The sequence below is a fragment of the Dinoponera quadriceps genome, unplaced genomic scaffold, assembly GCF_001313825.1.
Source record: "Dinoponera quadriceps isolate SergipeBrazil2010 unplaced genomic scaffold, ASM131382v1 scaffold458, whole genome shotgun sequence".
Taxonomy (NCBI): domain Eukaryota; kingdom Metazoa; phylum Arthropoda; class Insecta; order Hymenoptera; family Formicidae; genus Dinoponera; species Dinoponera quadriceps.
Genome location: NW_014554796.1, coordinates 783861 through 802864, shown reverse-complemented (window position 1 = coordinate 802864; position 19004 = coordinate 783861). Strand labels below are relative to the sequence as shown.

The following is a 19004-nucleotide window of genomic DNA, read 5'->3' as shown; positions in this document are numbered from 1 at the left end:
CCCTCTCCCCCGCCCCGAGGGGGAAGACAGGCGCGATTACTCCTTCCTCTCTTTCTCCGGTTCTCTTCTCGCCTTTTTTTCTTTTCTCGTCTCTCTCTCACCCCCTCCCTCTTCCTCCCGTCCGCCAATGTCCGCCATGGGTCGCGCGTGGCGCGAATGCGTGCTCGTCGCGTTAATCTAATTTCGTTCCGTCTTTCCTAATTTCGCGTTCCTTCCTCGCCGCTTCTCTCTGTCGTTTTTCTCCTTCTTTCGCCGAGTTCATCGTGTCAACATGAGCGTTCCGCTTCTTGCACGGCCCCTTGAGCGATTCGGGATTAATTGCGGACGCGTCGGTATCAATCGTGCCTCGTCTGCACGGGGGGGGGGAGGGGGAGACCGCTGATGAAGACGTGGAATTTCTTTCGGTGAGAACGCAAGAAGTGTCTCTCTTATCGAGGTAGCTCCGATCACTTTAGCGCGACTGAACTTTGAATTTGTTGAGTAATTTTTCTTTTGTTAATACTTTAATAATTTAATAATTTCACTGTCACGCTTTGCAATCGATCAGCCGCGCGTCAATCGCAAGTGACATCCCGAGTCGAAATTAAGATACTACTTTGACTATTTTCTGAAGCGGGACTTGGAATTGTTAGAGTGTATCTTTGTTCAGTGCGTTATTTACAGTTTTTCATTAAAATTTTATTTGTTATTTTCGTTCATTCGTTCGTTATTCGTATTATTCGTTACTCACGTCATTCGTTATTTACAATATTCGTTATTAGCGTGACTGTAATTATTCGTTATTTATTATTTGTCACTTGTTATTTGCGTGCGCACGCGCCCGTGTGTGTGCGCGTGTGTGCGAACTCATCTCATTGTTATCCCATCACATTATTTCTACTTAAAATATTATAAAACCATTATATTATTGTTTCAATAATATGCTAAGATAATGCTTAGTAAACCAAATCTTTATTAATTATTTGTTATATTTGTAAAATGAAGCAAACAAGACAAATAATAAATAATGAATAATAAATAACACGAATAAGAAATAATGCAAATAACAAATAAATTATTTGTGTGTATTAACTTAAATAAATTGTTTAGAAGGATATCATTATTTTGTGATTTCTAAATAAAAATATTATTTATAGGTTTATTTATTAATTATTATTTCAAACAAAATTTTCCCAATTCTGCTCTTGAGGGCAATTTACGCCTGCTTAGATTACCTATAGAAAAATAAAAAAAAAAATTATAACGATACTGTCAAAGAGACGCTGGAGTGACCGGTGATTATTAGACATTACAAGTTCCGCTATTTTCCGAAATGGCTTTATGAAATTGGAAACCATTTTAAACGTATAAAGTGCACAATTTACACAATGCGAAATGAAAAACTGGAAATTAAGAGTGAAAAAAATTTGAAATGTGCACATAGTCTTGCATTGTTAGATGCGTACAATTGTCAACTTATGGAAACGTTCTATTAAAATATATAAGTTCTGTAGAAAATCACTGTACTATGCACTTTGGACTACATTAGAGAACAATAATGTATCGATAAAGTTAAGATAAAAAACTAACCAACAATGTAAGGTGGTTGAATGGGTTTTATACATCTGTACGCGCGGGTATATATAGGTGTAGAATGGTAAGGAGAGCAGTAGTAATGTATTATTTCTTCCTCTCTCTCTCTCTCTCTCTCTCCTGAATTATTCACTCGTTCCATCGTAATTTCCCGCATATTTCTATATCCCCTCGCGTGCCCCTTCAAATGCGCTTGCTCCCATACCACATTTACAATATCAATAATTCACTGACATTGTTAGTTCCGTTTATAGAGGAGGGCGCTTTCCCGTCGAAGTTCGGCCGTCGACCCAGCATCCCCTTAACTTCTCCGTTGAACCTTTAATTCCACAGATTTAATTTCAATACAATCTCAAAGTTACACAAATGCTCTCGATATTTCGATTATTCACATGAGCAAAACAACCTATCTTTACGTAAAAAAAAAAAAAAAAAAAAAAGAAACGAAGTGAAAATGGAAAGAAACGTAAGACACCGTCACGATCAAAGTAGGAATAAATTATATCGTTAGAATTAAATCTAGTTTAGTTTCTATTGTATATCGTAGAATTAAAAGTGTATCATAGGACGAAAATGTCGAGATTCAAGATGTGAACTCAGCGGGAGAGAAACTTCTCTTGCGGATGTTCGACTAGATGTCACAAGGAAAATCCACAAGCGACGCGCGAGAGTAATGTTCGCTTTTCTCTTCGCTCACATCCGGCTTCTGACTCTGCAATCGTGCGAGTCGCCAAATCGCAGAGATATCTTTCAAATCGCGCCACACGCTCAGGCCGACATTTCGATTTAACCGGAGAGCACGTGCCGCGCGCTACGCGCATCTGCTGTGCCTTGGAAATAACTGCCAGAGTTGTGACAAATATTAAAACTAACTAGACGTCGAGCCCGCTTGAGACAACTCGTGACAATTCGCGACAGAATTCGGGGCGGAATTCTGTTCGCGGAGGAATCAGAATTAGACTTATAAATATGCAAGGTATCCGTCACTACGTGCCTCATCTGTCATATATTTGTAGCTTAGGTCAATGTGAACAAAAGTCCTCTACCACATTTTGTAAACAGCCACGAGAGGTTTTGAGTTATTGACCCATGAATAACAAAATTAGGTTCGACCGGATCCATTTATTAACGCTTTCGCGTACGCGCCGATGAAGCATTATATTTCTGGCATTTTACATATTTTGCGATATTCATTTAAATTTAAATATTTTCTAATTTATCGTAAGAATAAAAAATGTCTAGTCGAAAAAAATTAGAAAAGCCCTTTACTATCCTAGTATTAATATTTAATATTTAATAATATTAATATTTTAAATTAATATCTAATAGCAATTAATATTTAAATTATTTAAACGCGCAAATTTTTTTCGTTATTAATTAAAGAAGCCTTTATACATGCGGCCATTTTTAATCATTAATAACTCAACGTTTTGCGTGAATGTTTGCAAAATAGTAGAGGACTTTTTCATTCGCATTGACCTGAACTACAAGCGTAAGACGGATGGGACACTTAGCGACACACACTCTGTATATTTTACGCGTGTACATACATAAACAGGATGTACAGAAAATCGCGCCGCTGGTAAAGAGGTAATTTCTCATGGAAAGGAAATTACAGAAATTTCCGTACGGAAATTTCCCAAACGTTCCCAAATGTAGCATAGATTCTGATCAGATTACCCAAACTTATCCCAAATAAGTGTAAGATATTGAGATATCAATCAGAAATCCCACTCTTATCGCAATTATATAAGAAAACTTTAAGAAAATATTGGGCAAAACAAATGAAATCTGTCTGAGTTTCTCATTTAGGGTCGCAACTTTATTTAGCTGATTAATCGGAATAAATCTCAATTAGACCCCAATTAAGAATCTCTATTTGAGATCCCAATTTGTCTGCACAATGAAGAAATACGTAATTAAACGTTTAATTTAATTGTCGAGTTTCATGTTCGGAATAAAAATATAATATATATCGTTACATATATATTAGAGACATTTATAAATTATTTCAACAAGCAGTTGATGAAAATAATTGAAACAGCTTGAGTATATACACCTTTTAACTATTTATATTCGTAAAATGTGCGCAAATGCTCGAAGCTTTCTATGTATTTTGTTAAGCATGAATATAAATTAGAAACCTAGAAAAAGAAAACTTTGGGCAAACGTCGTACAGAGAAAATGGAATCTGCCTGAGTTTTCCTTTTAGAATCGCGTTGTGGGCGAACGTTGGATAGAGAAAATGGAATCTGCCTGGAATTTCCACTTAGAATCTCGCTTCTGGAACATTACACCTCCGATCCGAATCTTCATAGATTTCCCAATCAGAATCACATCGTTCGTTCGGGAGTAAATTCCAAGCAGATCCCAACGAATTTTCCGTAGGGGTACTTCGAAATATGTCGAATCTGAATCGCCTCTCCTCCCGGATCGCCTCGAAGCGACGTGCTAAGTCGCACGAGAGACACAAGGCCGCCGGTTATTTATTATAATCGGTGTCCCGCGAGCGACGCTGCCTCCGTATAAATCGTGGGTGTCGGCCGGCCAATTATAATGCCCGTATTTTGGGAATCCAAGTATTGCGCACACGCGGTGGCCAACTTCGACGTTGTGTATCGCGACGCGGCGCGACACGACGCTACGTCGCTGCGCGTGCCGCTTCATTTTTCTCGCGGCAGCCGTGCACGAATTTGGCAGTCGCGGGCAGAACGCGTTGCAAAACGCACACGTGAATCACAAACCGTTATAAACGGCACTGCGGAACGTTCTCCGGGATAATCGCCAGATTTTTCTCGCTTTACCCAGAGTCGAAATTTTGGACCTACGTTGAATCTTGAATTCTATCACACGGCCAGGGGCTGAGATAACAAAATACGCCCTATTTCGATTCTGACAATTTGCTCCTATTTTCATCTCGATGACGTCTTAAATCTCCATTTTCGGTGTTTCAGCGTCGAAATAGATTGTGCAAGACAGCGTTAAAATTAAATACACACATTGAAACAAACACGCTACCGTTCGAGTAATATTTACTTGATCGAAGTGAAATGATTGTATATACTGCAATACTCTTTGGCAAATATTTACTGGAAGAAGAAATATAAAATTGACTATATATTTCCTCCGTACAAGTAAATATTTACTTGAATGTGCCGAAACAATTGCGACGAAGTATTACAATTCATAATATCGAGAATATCAGAATTTATTTTTAGAAAATATCCACTAAACAGAAGAATCTAAATTTAAAATCACGAAGTTCCTTTAATGGAACAAAAAAGCACTATATAATTTTAACGAATATTCTCTGAAATTTAGAACTATTTTACGCTTACATTCAGTAATTTATTAACAAATAAAAATATTATTGCGTTCGAGGAAGTATTTACTACGAGCTGTTGAAATATACACAAATTGATAAAAGATATCCCATGATTTTCAAGCTCTCAAATCAGGTAATTACGTTTACTTGATTTTAGCACTTTGTTTTCTGCGAGAAATAGAATAAGAAGTTCCGGAGAGAAGTTAATAAGTGGCAGTATCGTCGAAATAAGCTTTTATTAGTCCATAGGCCATCTAAGTAGGCGCAAACCGAGCTTAAGGGTCTGAAAGTAGCCCCTGAATTTCATCTGAGGGACGGAAGATAGCTCTGAGAGGTGCGAGTAAAGATACGCTCGTGATATTATTCAACCCACGGCAAGTAAGAATGAATCTGACCTAAATGCGAGCGATTCGCAGGACGCACGGGAAGAACTTGGACTTAATTACGGTAACGAAGAATTACCGAGTAATATCGGTACAATGTCGAGGGTGGGGATGAACGAGTGACTGGGGGGAAGAAAAGGAGGGACAGAGAGAGAGAGAGAGAGAGAGAGAGAAAGAAGAAGACTGAAGCGATTTTGCTCGAACAGGATTTACCGCGTATTTACGCGGGATCTAGGATTTTATAAGACGCGACATTATATTTATTTCCTCCGTCCGCGTAATCGTACACCGATAGACGAAGTGATTCGTCCGAAGACGAAGTGATTCGTCTTCATTACCGTAAATATGATTTTATCGTGCTGACGCACACACACATATACACGCACGCACGTGGTTTACCGGAATGATATTCCTTATTAACGCAGGATCCACACAATTCTCTTCGTGAAAGTAACGATAATACAATAATAAGCGATCTTCGAGAGCGATTATTTCGAGATTTTCTTGCCCATCTTCGCTCGCTCTCTCTCTCTCTCTCTCTCTCTCTCTCTCGAGCGTTCCATTCCCTCTTCGCGATATTTCACTCGTGAGCGCGAATCGACGTGTCGGGAAATTCATCGGAGAGACGCGGAAAAGAATTCCCCCCGTTAGACGAATGAGATTAGTGATTGAAAGCTCGATATCGAAATTTCCGTACGGAAAGCCCCGGTGTATCCAGGCCGCAGCCTTGATCACGAGGAGGCGCCGATATTTCGTAAGAAATCGCCGACGAGACAGGGCGACTCGATATGCGACTTCTTTGTCGTCGGGCGGACTAATGTAACGTTTGCGAAAGATCGACCCCGTTCCGAAATAATAGTAATATCGACGCGCGACGTACGGCCGTCCTTCCACCGGGAGAGCTCTCGTCGATCGCTCGCACCGTCATCGTCATCGCAACGAGGATAATTCGGAAAACGAGCGCACGTTGTCGCGCGACTTCGCTCGGCGCGAACCTCGAAATCGCGAGATTCCCGCCGAGCGAATTTCACTCGTAACCCACATAGAATATTTCTTAGCATCTAATTGGAGGGGAGGATCTCCCAAAATAATTGTGAATTCCAATTGGGAAATCTCCGCAGACTCTGCTCGGGAGTGTAATGTTTCGAGCACGCGATTTTCAGTACACCGAGGAAAATTCCCGCCGGATAAACCGATTGGACCGATGCCGTCCGAGCGTTGTTTTTGTTATCCGATCGAGTAATGGACACTTTTGTCCGACCGATGAAACCTAATCGGAAAATTATTCGCCTTTCGTGCATCCGTTGTAATTTTCCAAACATAAAGGCACGACTTGATCGGACAATTTTTCTCAGCGTAGGAAACAAACAGAAGGCATTTACTCGTCGCCCCGGGATTTCTCAAGAATTTCTTTCGCTTTCTCTTCCTTTCATACGGGAATCTACGGTGCCTGGGAAAATCGTAAGAAATTTTTATCCAGGAAGGATAGAAATGTGACATCATGCTCGCTGATAAGGCTGTTACGCGGCGAGTGCGACGCGCGGGAAGCGCGGTTGATGAAAATAAAGGGAAAAATAATTAATCGATACGCGCAAAGGGAAGCAACCACGGAGCCGGACGTGTAAAAAGGTTCCAGCGGGACACCAAAGGGCTGTGTCGATCGCGTGCCGCTTCATCGAGCAGCAAACGGGAAGATTGCCCTCTGCTCCTCAAATTGGTTTGCATAACAAGAATGGAAAAAAAGCGACGGGTCTATTTGAGGATGCGAATAACGCCGGTGCAAACAACACCGAGATTTACAAGCGGATCTTTAATCTTTAATAGACGCGTCGCCGAATGTCGCGCGCGACGTTCGACTGGCCGCGTAGACAATTTTTTGGGATCTGATTGGAATCTATTCCGATTCCCCGAACAAGCGATGGATCCTGATTGGGAAATCTGTGAAGATTCGGAGGTGTGATGTTTCAAGAGGGAGGATTCTAAGTGGGAACTCCGGACCAGATTCCATTTTCTCCATCCAACGTTCGCCCAAAGTGCGATGCTAAAGGGAAAACCCGGGCAGATTCCACTTCTTCTCTGTCCGTTTACCCGAAGTTTACCTTTTTCCTTTTCAGGTTTCCGTTTTATATTCATATCGGACAAAATACATGAGAAGCTTCGAGCATTTGCACATACTTGACAAATGTAAATAAAAGAAAGCGTGTATCTACTCAAGCCGTTTCAATTATTTTCATCAACTGCCTTTCGAAATCATTTATAAATGTTTCTAATATATATACGTAACAATGTGTATTATATTTTTATTATGAATATGAAACTCTTAAGTCGATTAAGTCAAACGTTTAATTACATATCTCTACAACTTTTTACAACGATTTTATAACTATATGTAGACATATATTAATTTTTGTGCGACAGCCATCCCTCTTGCGTTTCACGCGTTTGAAAAAACCTGCTCTTAACGCGGTATGACAAATATTTTCACTTATGGGCTCACCTTGGACGTTCACACGTGCCACCCATTATGATAAAACTGTGGGAAAACATCGGGCGGATAAAATGGCGCCTACATTTCCCAGATAGAGAATCTCAAATAGAATCTAATCGGGATCTATTCCGATTAATTAGCCGAATGAAGTTGCGTTTCTAAATGGGAGACCCAGCCAGATCTCATTTGTCTTGCCTAACATTTTCTTAACGTTTCCTTATAAATATATATAAACAGGGGTAAGAATGGGATTTCCGATTGGTATCGCAATATCTTAGACTCGTTCGGGACAAGTTTGAATAATCTGATCAGAATCTACGCTGCATTTGGGGGACGTTTGCGAAATTTCCGTGGGTGATTGCGAAAGGTGTTATTGTTAACAACAATCGCACCGGCTACCGGTAAAGACGCGGGCCAAGCGATGCTGCCATCCGTGAACGCCCGACGAATTCGCGGTCACGTGGCCGAGTGTATTATCGTCCGCGGCAAAGCCGGCAGTCCCGAACGCGGCCGCCGAGCTTTCGCGCGAGTTACACGAGTTTCGGGTGTTCGACGACTCAGAGAGCGGTCGGAAAGACCCTCATCGTGATAACGTCACCCGGTGCAGAGTCGCTTTCGTTCCCGCTGTAACCGGCGAATCCGATCGGCCGCGCTACATCAGATTGGCGTACGGTCGGCCACAGGACGATTGCGACGGTTTTTCTCTTCGATGCTTCCGAACGAAACGCGAAAAATACGACGAGGCGAATCTATGATTGACGAATGCGCGATAGACGGTCAGACGACACTCTTTTTGCAGTCGATATGAAAGAAGTATGTAATGCCGAATACGCGCTTCGTCGATAGCAATTACCGTTCGTTACTAGTCTCGGATTTTTCGAGACGCGAATGTCAAGTTTCAAGTCAGAACTGAACGGGAAAGTATTGAAAATGCTTATCGAAGATGGGAGTGAGACTAAAGCTGCCGAATTGATTTACATGTGCGTAATATATTTGGCTAATTAACACGGCGAAATCATGATTAAGTATTTAATCGTTCGAAACGCTCACACGCCTGTTTGATTTAAACAGTCGCTTCATATATAGTAGCCTTCAGCCAGCACTAATCCGGTATAGTGCGGATGAGCGAATCGGCCGTAAGGAAAAATCGTTCCGCGAAATCCTCGATCGGCGAGCACTGATAGATTCCACTGAATCGACTTCTAGGTTGTTTTCACAGTCGGATCTTATATTTAAGAACATTGTAAGTTCACTTTCCGACGCTGCAGAGGTCGTTTCATTGGCTACGAAGGCATCTGAAGGTGAACCTAAGACGACTTCGACCCGTTTCAGGTCGTTTGATATTTCAGCTCTAAAATGAAACGCAGCCATGAAATACTTCCATAATTATTACGAGGCGCGCTCGACGAATGAAACTTGGCTCGGTGGTGACGGGACACGTGAAATTCGCCCGGCGTCGCACGTGTTAAATATAAGATCGGTCTGTAAATAACATCGGTGGGAGACTTTTACAATGCGAGCCGTGAAATGAAGCCTCCTCGCGGGCGGAAAATACGAAAATACAGCCGCGTTTCACGGAGAGAGAGACCCCCCCCTCTCCGGCGCAAAAAGGCAAAGAGTCAAGTGAAAATTCAATCGACTTTGAATCGCGGGGGGTTTACGTATATTTTTCTCGGCGGGAAGCCTCGTCGTTAAATATGGGACACGCTATCTCCGCGGGACAAGGGGATTTTTTCGCGCTCCTCGTAGAGAAATAGATGAGCGCGGGTGTCGAGGAGATTTAATGGCGGTGTTAAGCTGCGAAAAAATAAAGGTGAGAGACGCGGTGGCGAACGCGCACCAGGCGTTAGGATGCAAATGAAAGTGGGAATAAAGTGGAGTGACGCGAGAAGAGAAGAACGAAAGAGGCGAGCCAGCTAACGTTGTCGTGTGTGCACGAAGAGAGAGAGAGAGAGAGAGAAAGGGAACTACCGTGGCTCTACTCCGCGGTTTCTAAGGACGAGATCTAGTCGCTTCTAATAGGATAGATAAACACAACGGATCTTCGCTCCGAAATGCTCGGCAAATGTTGCGATCTCCCCTCGGCAAGAAAGTCAAACGTCGTGCCATTTGTTCCGTCGCGGTGGTACACGTGGTACACGATTTGCCAATGGCAAATATATTTCATTGGTCGAGAAAAAGAGAGAAAGAGAGAGAGAGAGAGATGCCGGCTTACATTTTACGATTCTCCAAACGCGCCGATTGTGTATTCGCGAGAATCTGCGAGAGGTTACAGCGGACCTATTTCTTTACGGTCTCTCTCTCTCTTTCTTTCTCCCTCTCTGTTTTCACTATGTAATGCTATAATATTATCGCGATTTCTCACTTCTCCTTCCCGTGAATATGTTATATAAGTCGCCGGTTATCCGTTCTATTCGTAAAACAACCAACTCCCCGGGCAACTCGGAAGAATTCACGACAGAATCCGGAGCGCGGCTCGCAGGACGGAAACGATCGAGAAATCGAAATGATAGGCGGAAAATGAAGATAATGGGGATGATGAATACACTAAACGTTTCACGGACACGCGATTTCCCAGCGTGTGTGTGCGTGTGTGTGATGCAGAGTCGCGCGTGCCACGGAGAGAAGGAGCTTTCGACTTGGAGTCTGCGATTCGTTGATTATTCTCGGAGGACTGGGGCAACCAGGAAAGGCTCATCTCAGCGGGCGCGTCGCCTTCGTCTTATTAGAGACCTCTTCTGCGCGCCGAGAGATGCAATCTCGTCCGACCGCGCGTTTCCATCCCCGCGATGAATGGGCGGCGCGAGCGGTAGGAATCTCCTCCGCAGGCTCGACGGCTCGCAAGCTCGCAAGCTCGCGCGCTACGCGAACGTCTCTCTCTCTCTCTCTCTCTCCCTCTCTGTGTTACACGAAAAGCCACTCTCCGTGCGACCCATTATGCAAATTATGCCTACCGGCGGCGAAACGTATGCATTTCCACCGTCGAGAAATGGAACTCGTACTTGGCGCAAGCGCTCCGGCAAGGTGAACAACGCGATAACGGAAAGAAGTGACGGAAGGAAGCGAGAGACCTCCCGAAATTTTGGTCTTGTGTTGAAACCTTGGCTAAATCTGAACAACATTGGTGCGATCGATAAATCGAAACATATATGGTTTTAAGCAATCGGCAACATGCAAAACAAATGAACAGCGATTCGTAGCTATGTCAAAAGAAGTGACGATCGCTCCAAGTGTTAGAGGATTGTTCTTTCGCAGCTAGTCTTTCGATTCTAGTCGATCGGCGGATCTTAGCGGTGTAAACGCTATTGTGAGCTGAGGAAAAGGAAAAAAATGTTATCTGACACAGATTTTTCTTCGGATAAAGAAATTCAAGATGTAGATGGTACATATGCTTCTTACAGCCGGTCATTGGTTTATTATTTATCAATTTTACACGTGTTCTCTAATTGTATTCGTTTATTTGTCTACTCGTTGGTTTCGTATTATGCCGTATTTTATATTATTTTGTTTCATATTACATGGTCATAGGTGATGTATCACCGTTATTTCGTCGACGTGTCGTGAGACGAATCTCGTCAGAATCATCGGACGATGAGAATATTAATTTATATACGCGGAGAAGAGAACAATGTTTGCAAGCACACGTAAACGAGAAGAGAAGTATGTTTTCTATTCCTTTATTAATCCTCTTGATATAATTTATGCTCTGAAAAAATCGATTATATCTATGTTTGACTTTGTTCCAGCTCAAAATGCACCATGACTTTGATGGTCTCAGAAAGTGAAGCTCTCACAGAAAAGTTAACTTTTATGGTGTTTAATAACAGAGCAAAAAATGAACTTCACGATAAAAGTTTTTTGAATACGCTAGGTTCAATAGTTACTTAGATATCAACATTTGTATAAGGAGAAAATCAACCAAACAAGCGCGGCTACTTTCGTATTATGCCTTCGAGAAGTTCGAACACATTGGTCAAGCGTTTTCGGGTGGGACCGCAAAGTGTTGAACCATCGATTCTACGACGTAGTAGAAGCTAAGATAGTAAGATAGTGAAATAGGTTCAATTTCGATTTTAAATAATATAATGTAACCCCTACTTTGACCAGATGATGTCTTAAATTTCCGTTTTCGCTGTTTTAGCGTTAAAACAGGACGACGGGGGTAGCGTTAAAATTCAATCCGCCGAATTAAAGGCGAGGAAATCGAGTCGACAGTCACGCCAGGCCGGTTTTCGGATGTAGGGAGAACTTGGGCCAATCAAAATCCGGATAATTGGTTAATATCCGGGAATATGCCGAGGCGCGCGACAACTCGATCGAACCCGCCCGGGGCGAGTCCGTCCTCCTCGTAATTCACTGCAGTTAGCTCTTCGCTTGCGATCAAACTTGTATCCGCCTTGAAAAGTTTCGCGCCGGCTGCGAGGGTGCCATTTTTCCCGAGGATCGAACGGAAGCCGATGGAGCGTATCGGCCGCACCCGAATTGAATCAACCCCGTCCCGCGCGTTACGTCATCCGGCGAACGCGAAAACAATGAGATCAAGGCGAAATATCAGGTGTATAAATTATCATGTGCCGGAAAAAGCTCCTGCGGATTCTCAGGTCTAAATCGGAAACACTCGGAACTTTTCAAAAAAGTAGTAGCATGGAATTCATTTGTAAACCTATTAATACGTACGAAACTGTGCGGAATTGGGCGAAGAAGGCGGGGTGGGAGGTGGGGGACATTTTTTCGCGATTGTTGGAGAAAATGCCACAGCCGATGACGGACTTCATAAGCGTCGATAATGTAAAGGCGATTCTCAACATGTTGTGACGCAATGTGTTACGTGAACATTGACACGATCCGGCTACTCTTTTTGTGTTTTTTCGTACGTATTGAGATTATGTAAATGTGCCATATAAATGTTAATGGCGATGAATATATTGTGCTATTCTTTTCTACCATGCCTACACTTAGAAAATTCATATTAATTTTAATAATCTAGTTCTTCTGCATAATAAGTGTTTTTACATAACTGAGTTATGAAAATTGATATTGCAATCAATAGCGCACAATTATAAAAATACATTCTAAATCTAATATTCACAACAGTATTGTAATAACTTATAATCCAGATTATTAATTCTTACAATAAGGTTTCTTCGATTTAATAACGCTGTTAATAATTTTTATTCTATCGTTTTTAAATTATTACAGCATCATTATGGGAAAAGGATTTAGAATATGTCTTCGCAATTACTCGTTACTAAGTAACGTAATATCATTTTGGTAATTAGTTTTCATAACTTAGTTATGTAAAAAAAATAACTTTAATAAAATTATGCAATAAAAATAAACTTAGTTATGTGTAAACTAAACAGTAAATTACCTAATAGAAGACAAAAAAATATTAAATTACATACTTTTGTTCTTAGATTTTACAGTGAATATGAAATGTCATAACTATTTTATAATTAATAATATTGATATTATGAAAATTTTCAAAGTTATAAAATTTAATATAAAATTCTTCAATTTACCGGCAGAAACGCTATTATTTTCAAGAACTTTTCTAATAGCGTAACGGAAAATCTAATCGAGCTATGTAAAAATTTCTCTACAGACCTTTCGTATGTCTTTGTGTCTTTCAATTTGATCGAAAAAGTATAAAAATATGCTTCGAATGTTTCCTTTGACACATTCGTTGAATATAAGTTATGCGGGATTACCGTATCAGACAAGTATTTACGTTAACTGACGGCTAAAGACTTTGAGATTTTGAAATTTTTTATCGTTTCCGTCACATATACAATGAACAATGCTCCGATTGATCTTCGCTCATGGTTTTACTATGTAGCGTTCATATATAATTCTGTGCAACCAATACGACGATAAAGTTTGCAGAAAAAGTCGGTATTTCCGGAAAAGGTTCTAAATACGACATCCCCTTAAAACGTTTCGCGAAACAGTAAGTCTCTCTCTCCCTCTCTCTCTTTCTCAACCGAGCCACGCGACAAACGATCGCATTGTTGCTAACGAGTGCAGCTAAATCGCTCCGTTTAAGTAAGATTAAGCGATACCGCAGCGCCAACAAACGTCAAAGGCTTTTATTGGTATTATCGGTGAACCGATTTGCGCCACAAATACCGTTAATATCATAATAGTGCCCGCGGTAATTGCGTGCTCGGTACACAACGGTCAGTAACAAAGGTGGACTCGTATCGACATGTAGTACCGACGTAGTTAACCCTTTCAACGCTTGCCGTTGTTGAACGACGTCAAAGGAGCGCACGAGTGTGACGTGGGCGCGTTTGCAGCCGGCGAGAGCCGCGGCTTTTCCAGCCCGGTCAGCGGTTTTGCACGCGAAATCGTTTCGGATTTTCGAAGAAAGAGAAAGAGAGAGAGAGAGAAAAGCGTTTACAACCGTCCTCCTTGCCCTCTAAGGACAAGAAGATAGTAAATTCACGAATAGATAATAATAATGTAAATTCTAGAAAAATTGCAATAAGTACTAATGAGTGAAGAATCAAAGCAAAGATTAATTCGTAAGTGGACGCGTGAGGGTCAAACTGATCCAGCTCAGCGCATGATCAAACGAATGCTTCACCATTTCGTTTTTGTCCGCGATGCCAGCGCTCTCAGAATCTTTATTACATCGTTTACTCTTGGATGGCAAAATAGCGTCTATAAAACTCCAGAATCTGAGCTACGAATAGCAGTTGTTCCACTTCTTGGGTTACTTTGACTTTCACGCGAACACACATATAACTTTTTATGGCTTATTTCAACGTGTTGTTTCACACTTAATTTATGGTGTTCGTAAATTATTTTTATCAAATAATAATTAATTAATAATGGTAAGTTTAGTCTATAGTTAATATAAGTAACAAATATTACGATTTTACTTCAAGTTTAAAACTGTAATCTCTTTGGTATTTTTAAAAGTTTTATACACAGAAGTAAGAAAATGAGTGATGAAAAAAGAGATACAGAAAATTCGGCGCATTGTTACGTTGGAAACATTTCTTCAGATTCTTCATATGAAATGAAATTTTATTGCATTATATATATATATATATATATAATGAATTATAAAAAATTCATTTTTGTTTTAGTACTTTGATTTTTCTTACTTTATATTATTTTTAAATATTTGTAATATGTTTCGTTTTGAAAAGTGTATAGGCATAATAATAATAATTTTCAATTCTTTCTAATAATAATAATGTTTGTTTATATCTTAAATTATTTTTCAATAATAAATATGCACGTAGATTTCATCTAAATTATTTCTGTAACAATTTGTTTGAAAGAAATTAATATGCAAAGAATCAAAAATATGTATTTATATAAAAGATATGTGATATTATTATACCAATTTCAGAAGTATTTTTAGCTTTAAACAGTCATAATATTTAAATGATATTTATATATTCTGTATGATTACACCTTAAAATGAGTACAATAATAATTAAAATTTATTTGAAATGTTCGTATTTAGTGTGTAACTTGCAAGCTTTACTTTATCTAAATATATCATGTTAAAAAAACATTTTGAAAAATATAGATTTCTTTTAATTCATAATGCTCAATAAATTATTTCATATTTAAAACATGCCTTAGATTATAATTACTTACAAATATAAATGGAAGATTTTATTTACACTTAAAGTATAAATAAATTAAAATGTGGGTCAAATTAACTTCCGCGCGAACACTTACGTCGAAAACTTCACATGTTTACGCATGTATTAAGGATAATGGATTAATGGAAAGACACCAAAGTCGACATACCATTTCAGTTTGTAGGCTCGAAAGTCCTGTGTGTGTTGAAAGTGTAAAATAACAATTTATACGCACCAAATTGATACAAACCAAAAGCTTTTTCCTAACAAAATGTATGATAGTCATGGAAATTATTACATTATCCTTGCGAATAACTATTTTTCAAAATGTTGAATTGACACTTTTAGAAACTAGAATCTGAAAACCGACATACCAAAACAAGAAAAACGAGGGAGAACTGTCACTAGTAGCTTCAACTATATTCCGTAAGATAATATTTCACAACAAGGATCAGGTATGTCGGTCGAGAGATCAATAAACACGTACGTATGTTTACCGAAAAACTTAACCCTGACTTTTGCTGCGTGATTCAGTGACAGAGGGCAGAGATTTAAGGTAAGTTGAAAAAATTCCCTTTATGAAAACCCACATTTTAAAACAACATTGTCAAATAAATCACTCACGGGTCTGTTATTTTAATTTTCACGAGGAAACAGCTCGACGAAAAATTCAACGACTAATAATACAACCGAACGCGCGTGCAAACAAAAACTACCACCGCTACATCAGCTCCCACCGTATATAACAGACGAAATTACGTTTTGCCCGGAGTTCGGTATTTTACAGCCGGGAAACATGGATAGGTCGGTTTACCATACCCGTCTTGATGCTTCGCCCCTGATACATGATGTGAAAAAAGAGAGAAGAGGGAAAGAAAGATAAAAGGAGAAACGCGCGAAGTGATCTCAGGACAAAGTTGCGGGGAAACTACAGGGTCGTCCAGTGTCGAGCCGATTTAGGCAAGCCGCCAATCCGCGTCACGCTTACCTCCAAGGACACACCGTGGATTTTGGTGAAGGCAGCCAAGGGATGAGCGCAGAGGGAGGGAGGGAGAGAGGGAGAGAATAGGGATGCAGGAATGCCTGTGTCGCGCGGGTTAGTCGGTGGCGAGAGTAGGGGTAGGTTTAGTTATGCGACGGGGTAGTTTCGCGGAGGGGTGGGGCGTAAAGGTACATTTCGGGGTCGGTCGATACGGCTGTCCGTCGAAGCGCCATCGCCACGTGCTTCGCACCGGTTTGTGTGTTTCCGCAATCGATCTCGCGGGAACGCTTCCGACTCGAAAGCTCTCGCTCGTTCTCCTTCCTTTGGAGTGTTTTTCACAAAGAGAGAAAGAGAAAGAGAGAGAGAGAGAGAGAGGGAGAGACTATTCTATCGGCACGGGTATGTGATTCCGCGGCGGAACTCCTCTCGGATTCTGTTTGCGATTTTGCGCGCGGTGTGACGCGTGCGGATGCGTCTGCAATTCCTCGAAACATTCTCCGCAAGCGGATGCGCGCCCGAACGGCGGATCGTCCAAATTGATTCGTCGGCGACGATGTTATCGGCGACAATTTTAACCGCCGGGGCGCGCAGAATTCTGTGGGAAAATTCTGTCCGCACGAGCGATCCTTGTCTCTCAGAGTCGATCGCGCGGAAAATGCCTTCGACTGGAACCTTTTCTTCGCGAATACGTCGTTGCCAAGCGCGTTGAAAATTTCTCAGGATCCTTATTCGGATCCAGTCCAGTTTCTCAATGTAACGGTAGATTCCAGTTGGGGAATCTACGCGGGTTCTGGTTAGAAGTGTGACGTTCCAAGCGATTCTAGGTGGGGAATGCGAACAGATCGTATTTTGGTTGCCTCGAACGTTCCCCTAAAGACTTGTCCCGCTTTTCATTTTACAAAATATACGAAGTATCTTTAATATTTGCATTTTATAAGCACGACGTTACGCGCGCGCTATTAAGCGCGAAAGACGGATCGTGACCAGAGTGACGGTGGACGGTGACGGTTAAACAAAGTCAAGTAAAAGCTACGCGCGTGCTATTAGAGTAAATGAAAGTAAAGTAAAAAGAACAGTAAACGAAAAGCGTACCAAGATACACCATTTTATTTTTAGGCACTAAAACCTTGATAAAAAAAAGTGTAGAATTAAAATTGATGGGCATGGAGACAAAAAGCGGCAACATTTCTCTATCAAAATACATTGCAGTTTTCTGAAGATTATTACACACATTATACACACGGGTAAATAATTATTTTTACAAAATTGGAAAAATGACGCTTCGAGAAAGTAGACGTCAAAACCGACATGTCCACGATACCTGCCATGAGAATGTCAAAGTGTCAAAAAGTAAAATAAAATAAAGCCTTGAAATTACATTATTTTGTACATTTATTATATATCACACGTTATCTTTAATCTTGCGTATTTTTTATTATGGAAAAGTTCCCCTGACTTTTCTTTTCCTCTAACATTACAAATATAAACCAATCTTTATTAACTTCCATACCGATATTCGGTCAAATTAATCACTCTAACGATAAAGCAATACGTAAAGGTTCAGCCGATCACGAAAAAAGGCTTCATACCGTGTTTGGGATAAAAACGGAATTCTCAATTGGTATTGGCAATGAAATAATCTATTTTAGAACAACTTTGAGTCTTCTAATCGGAAACTACATTGTACACTGAGAAAAAAGTTTCTTCTTTAAAGATTTAATTAATTTTATTGCATCCGAACAAACTTCATCATTGGCATGCCTTAAAGAAACTAATGTTACGATTAATAAGTACGATTGTTAGATTTTTCAATGAATATGTATCTTTATCTTAAATAGAAAATATGTTTGAAACGAAAGATAATTATAAAGAAATTGTTTCATTTTACATATTGTAGCCAAATAATATTTTATTTGGTTAAAAGATATTATTTCAAATAATAGCGTCCTTTCTGTTAAATAATCAAGTTTTCCTGAATGGAACAATTAAAATTTTTACTCAAATAAATAATATTCCGTATATGTTGCTTTTATGAAACAAATTTTAGTCAAGTAAATAGAAATACCGAATCTAAAGAAACCTTTTTCTCTGTAAGGGAAAATCGGGGAAAATTGTTATGCGGGCCGCCGTGTTGCGCGCTTGAATTCGTCCGCGCGATTTACTTCGCGGGCTGGCTGTAAGGCAAGCTTTCAGGCATCGGTCGACTGTCCTCGTCGGAGGCACGTCGTCGAACAGAAAGTACGTAAGAAAATTACGCGGCGAGAAAAATATCGGACGGTCGATACCGCCTTTGAGGGCGAACGCGAGAGCTTCGCGGATTATTGCCTCGAAATGCAGCGATGAGCCGTTCGAGCGAAAGCGGGGCCGATATCGGCAGATATATGGACGTGACACGCCGTATCCTTGCGATCCTTGACATTTCAAAGCTCTTTGATACGGTAAGTAGACAGGAGGTTTCATCGGATTTCGATTCTGAAAAGGCACGTCGAAAATTCGCCTATAATTGCGGAGCGCGGAAAGGGCGCTTACAGGCTTACGCCCGGCGTATTATTCGTCAAATGTGAAAGGCTCCGACGCGAATAGAATCGATTTATTATTTCGACAAACCGTCTCGCTACCCTACCTGCTACTTGTTTCACGATTTAAG

The 19004-nt window shown here is 40.6% G+C and overlaps 1 protein-coding gene and 1 long non-coding RNA gene across 5 annotated transcripts in view; one reads left to right on the top strand and one right to left on the bottom strand.

Annotated features, from left to right (window-relative positions):
- LOC106741894 overlaps positions 1 to 12661 on the top strand; it is a 14801-nt gene extending 2140 nt beyond the window's left edge. The window contains exons 1-4 of one of the 3 annotated variants that reach the window (XR_001374219.1): positions 8324 to 8748; positions 11297 to 11428; positions 11515 to 11810; positions 11910 to 12661. This is a non-coding gene — a long non-coding RNA (uncharacterized LOC106741894). The other 2 variants (XR_001374221.1, XR_001374220.1) reach the window with 2 other exon arrangements.
- Positions 1 to 19004, bottom strand: part of LOC106741891 (cAMP-specific 3',5'-cyclic phosphodiesterase) — a 496301-nt gene that overhangs the window by 278727 nt on the left and 198570 nt on the right. The window lies entirely within an intron of this gene.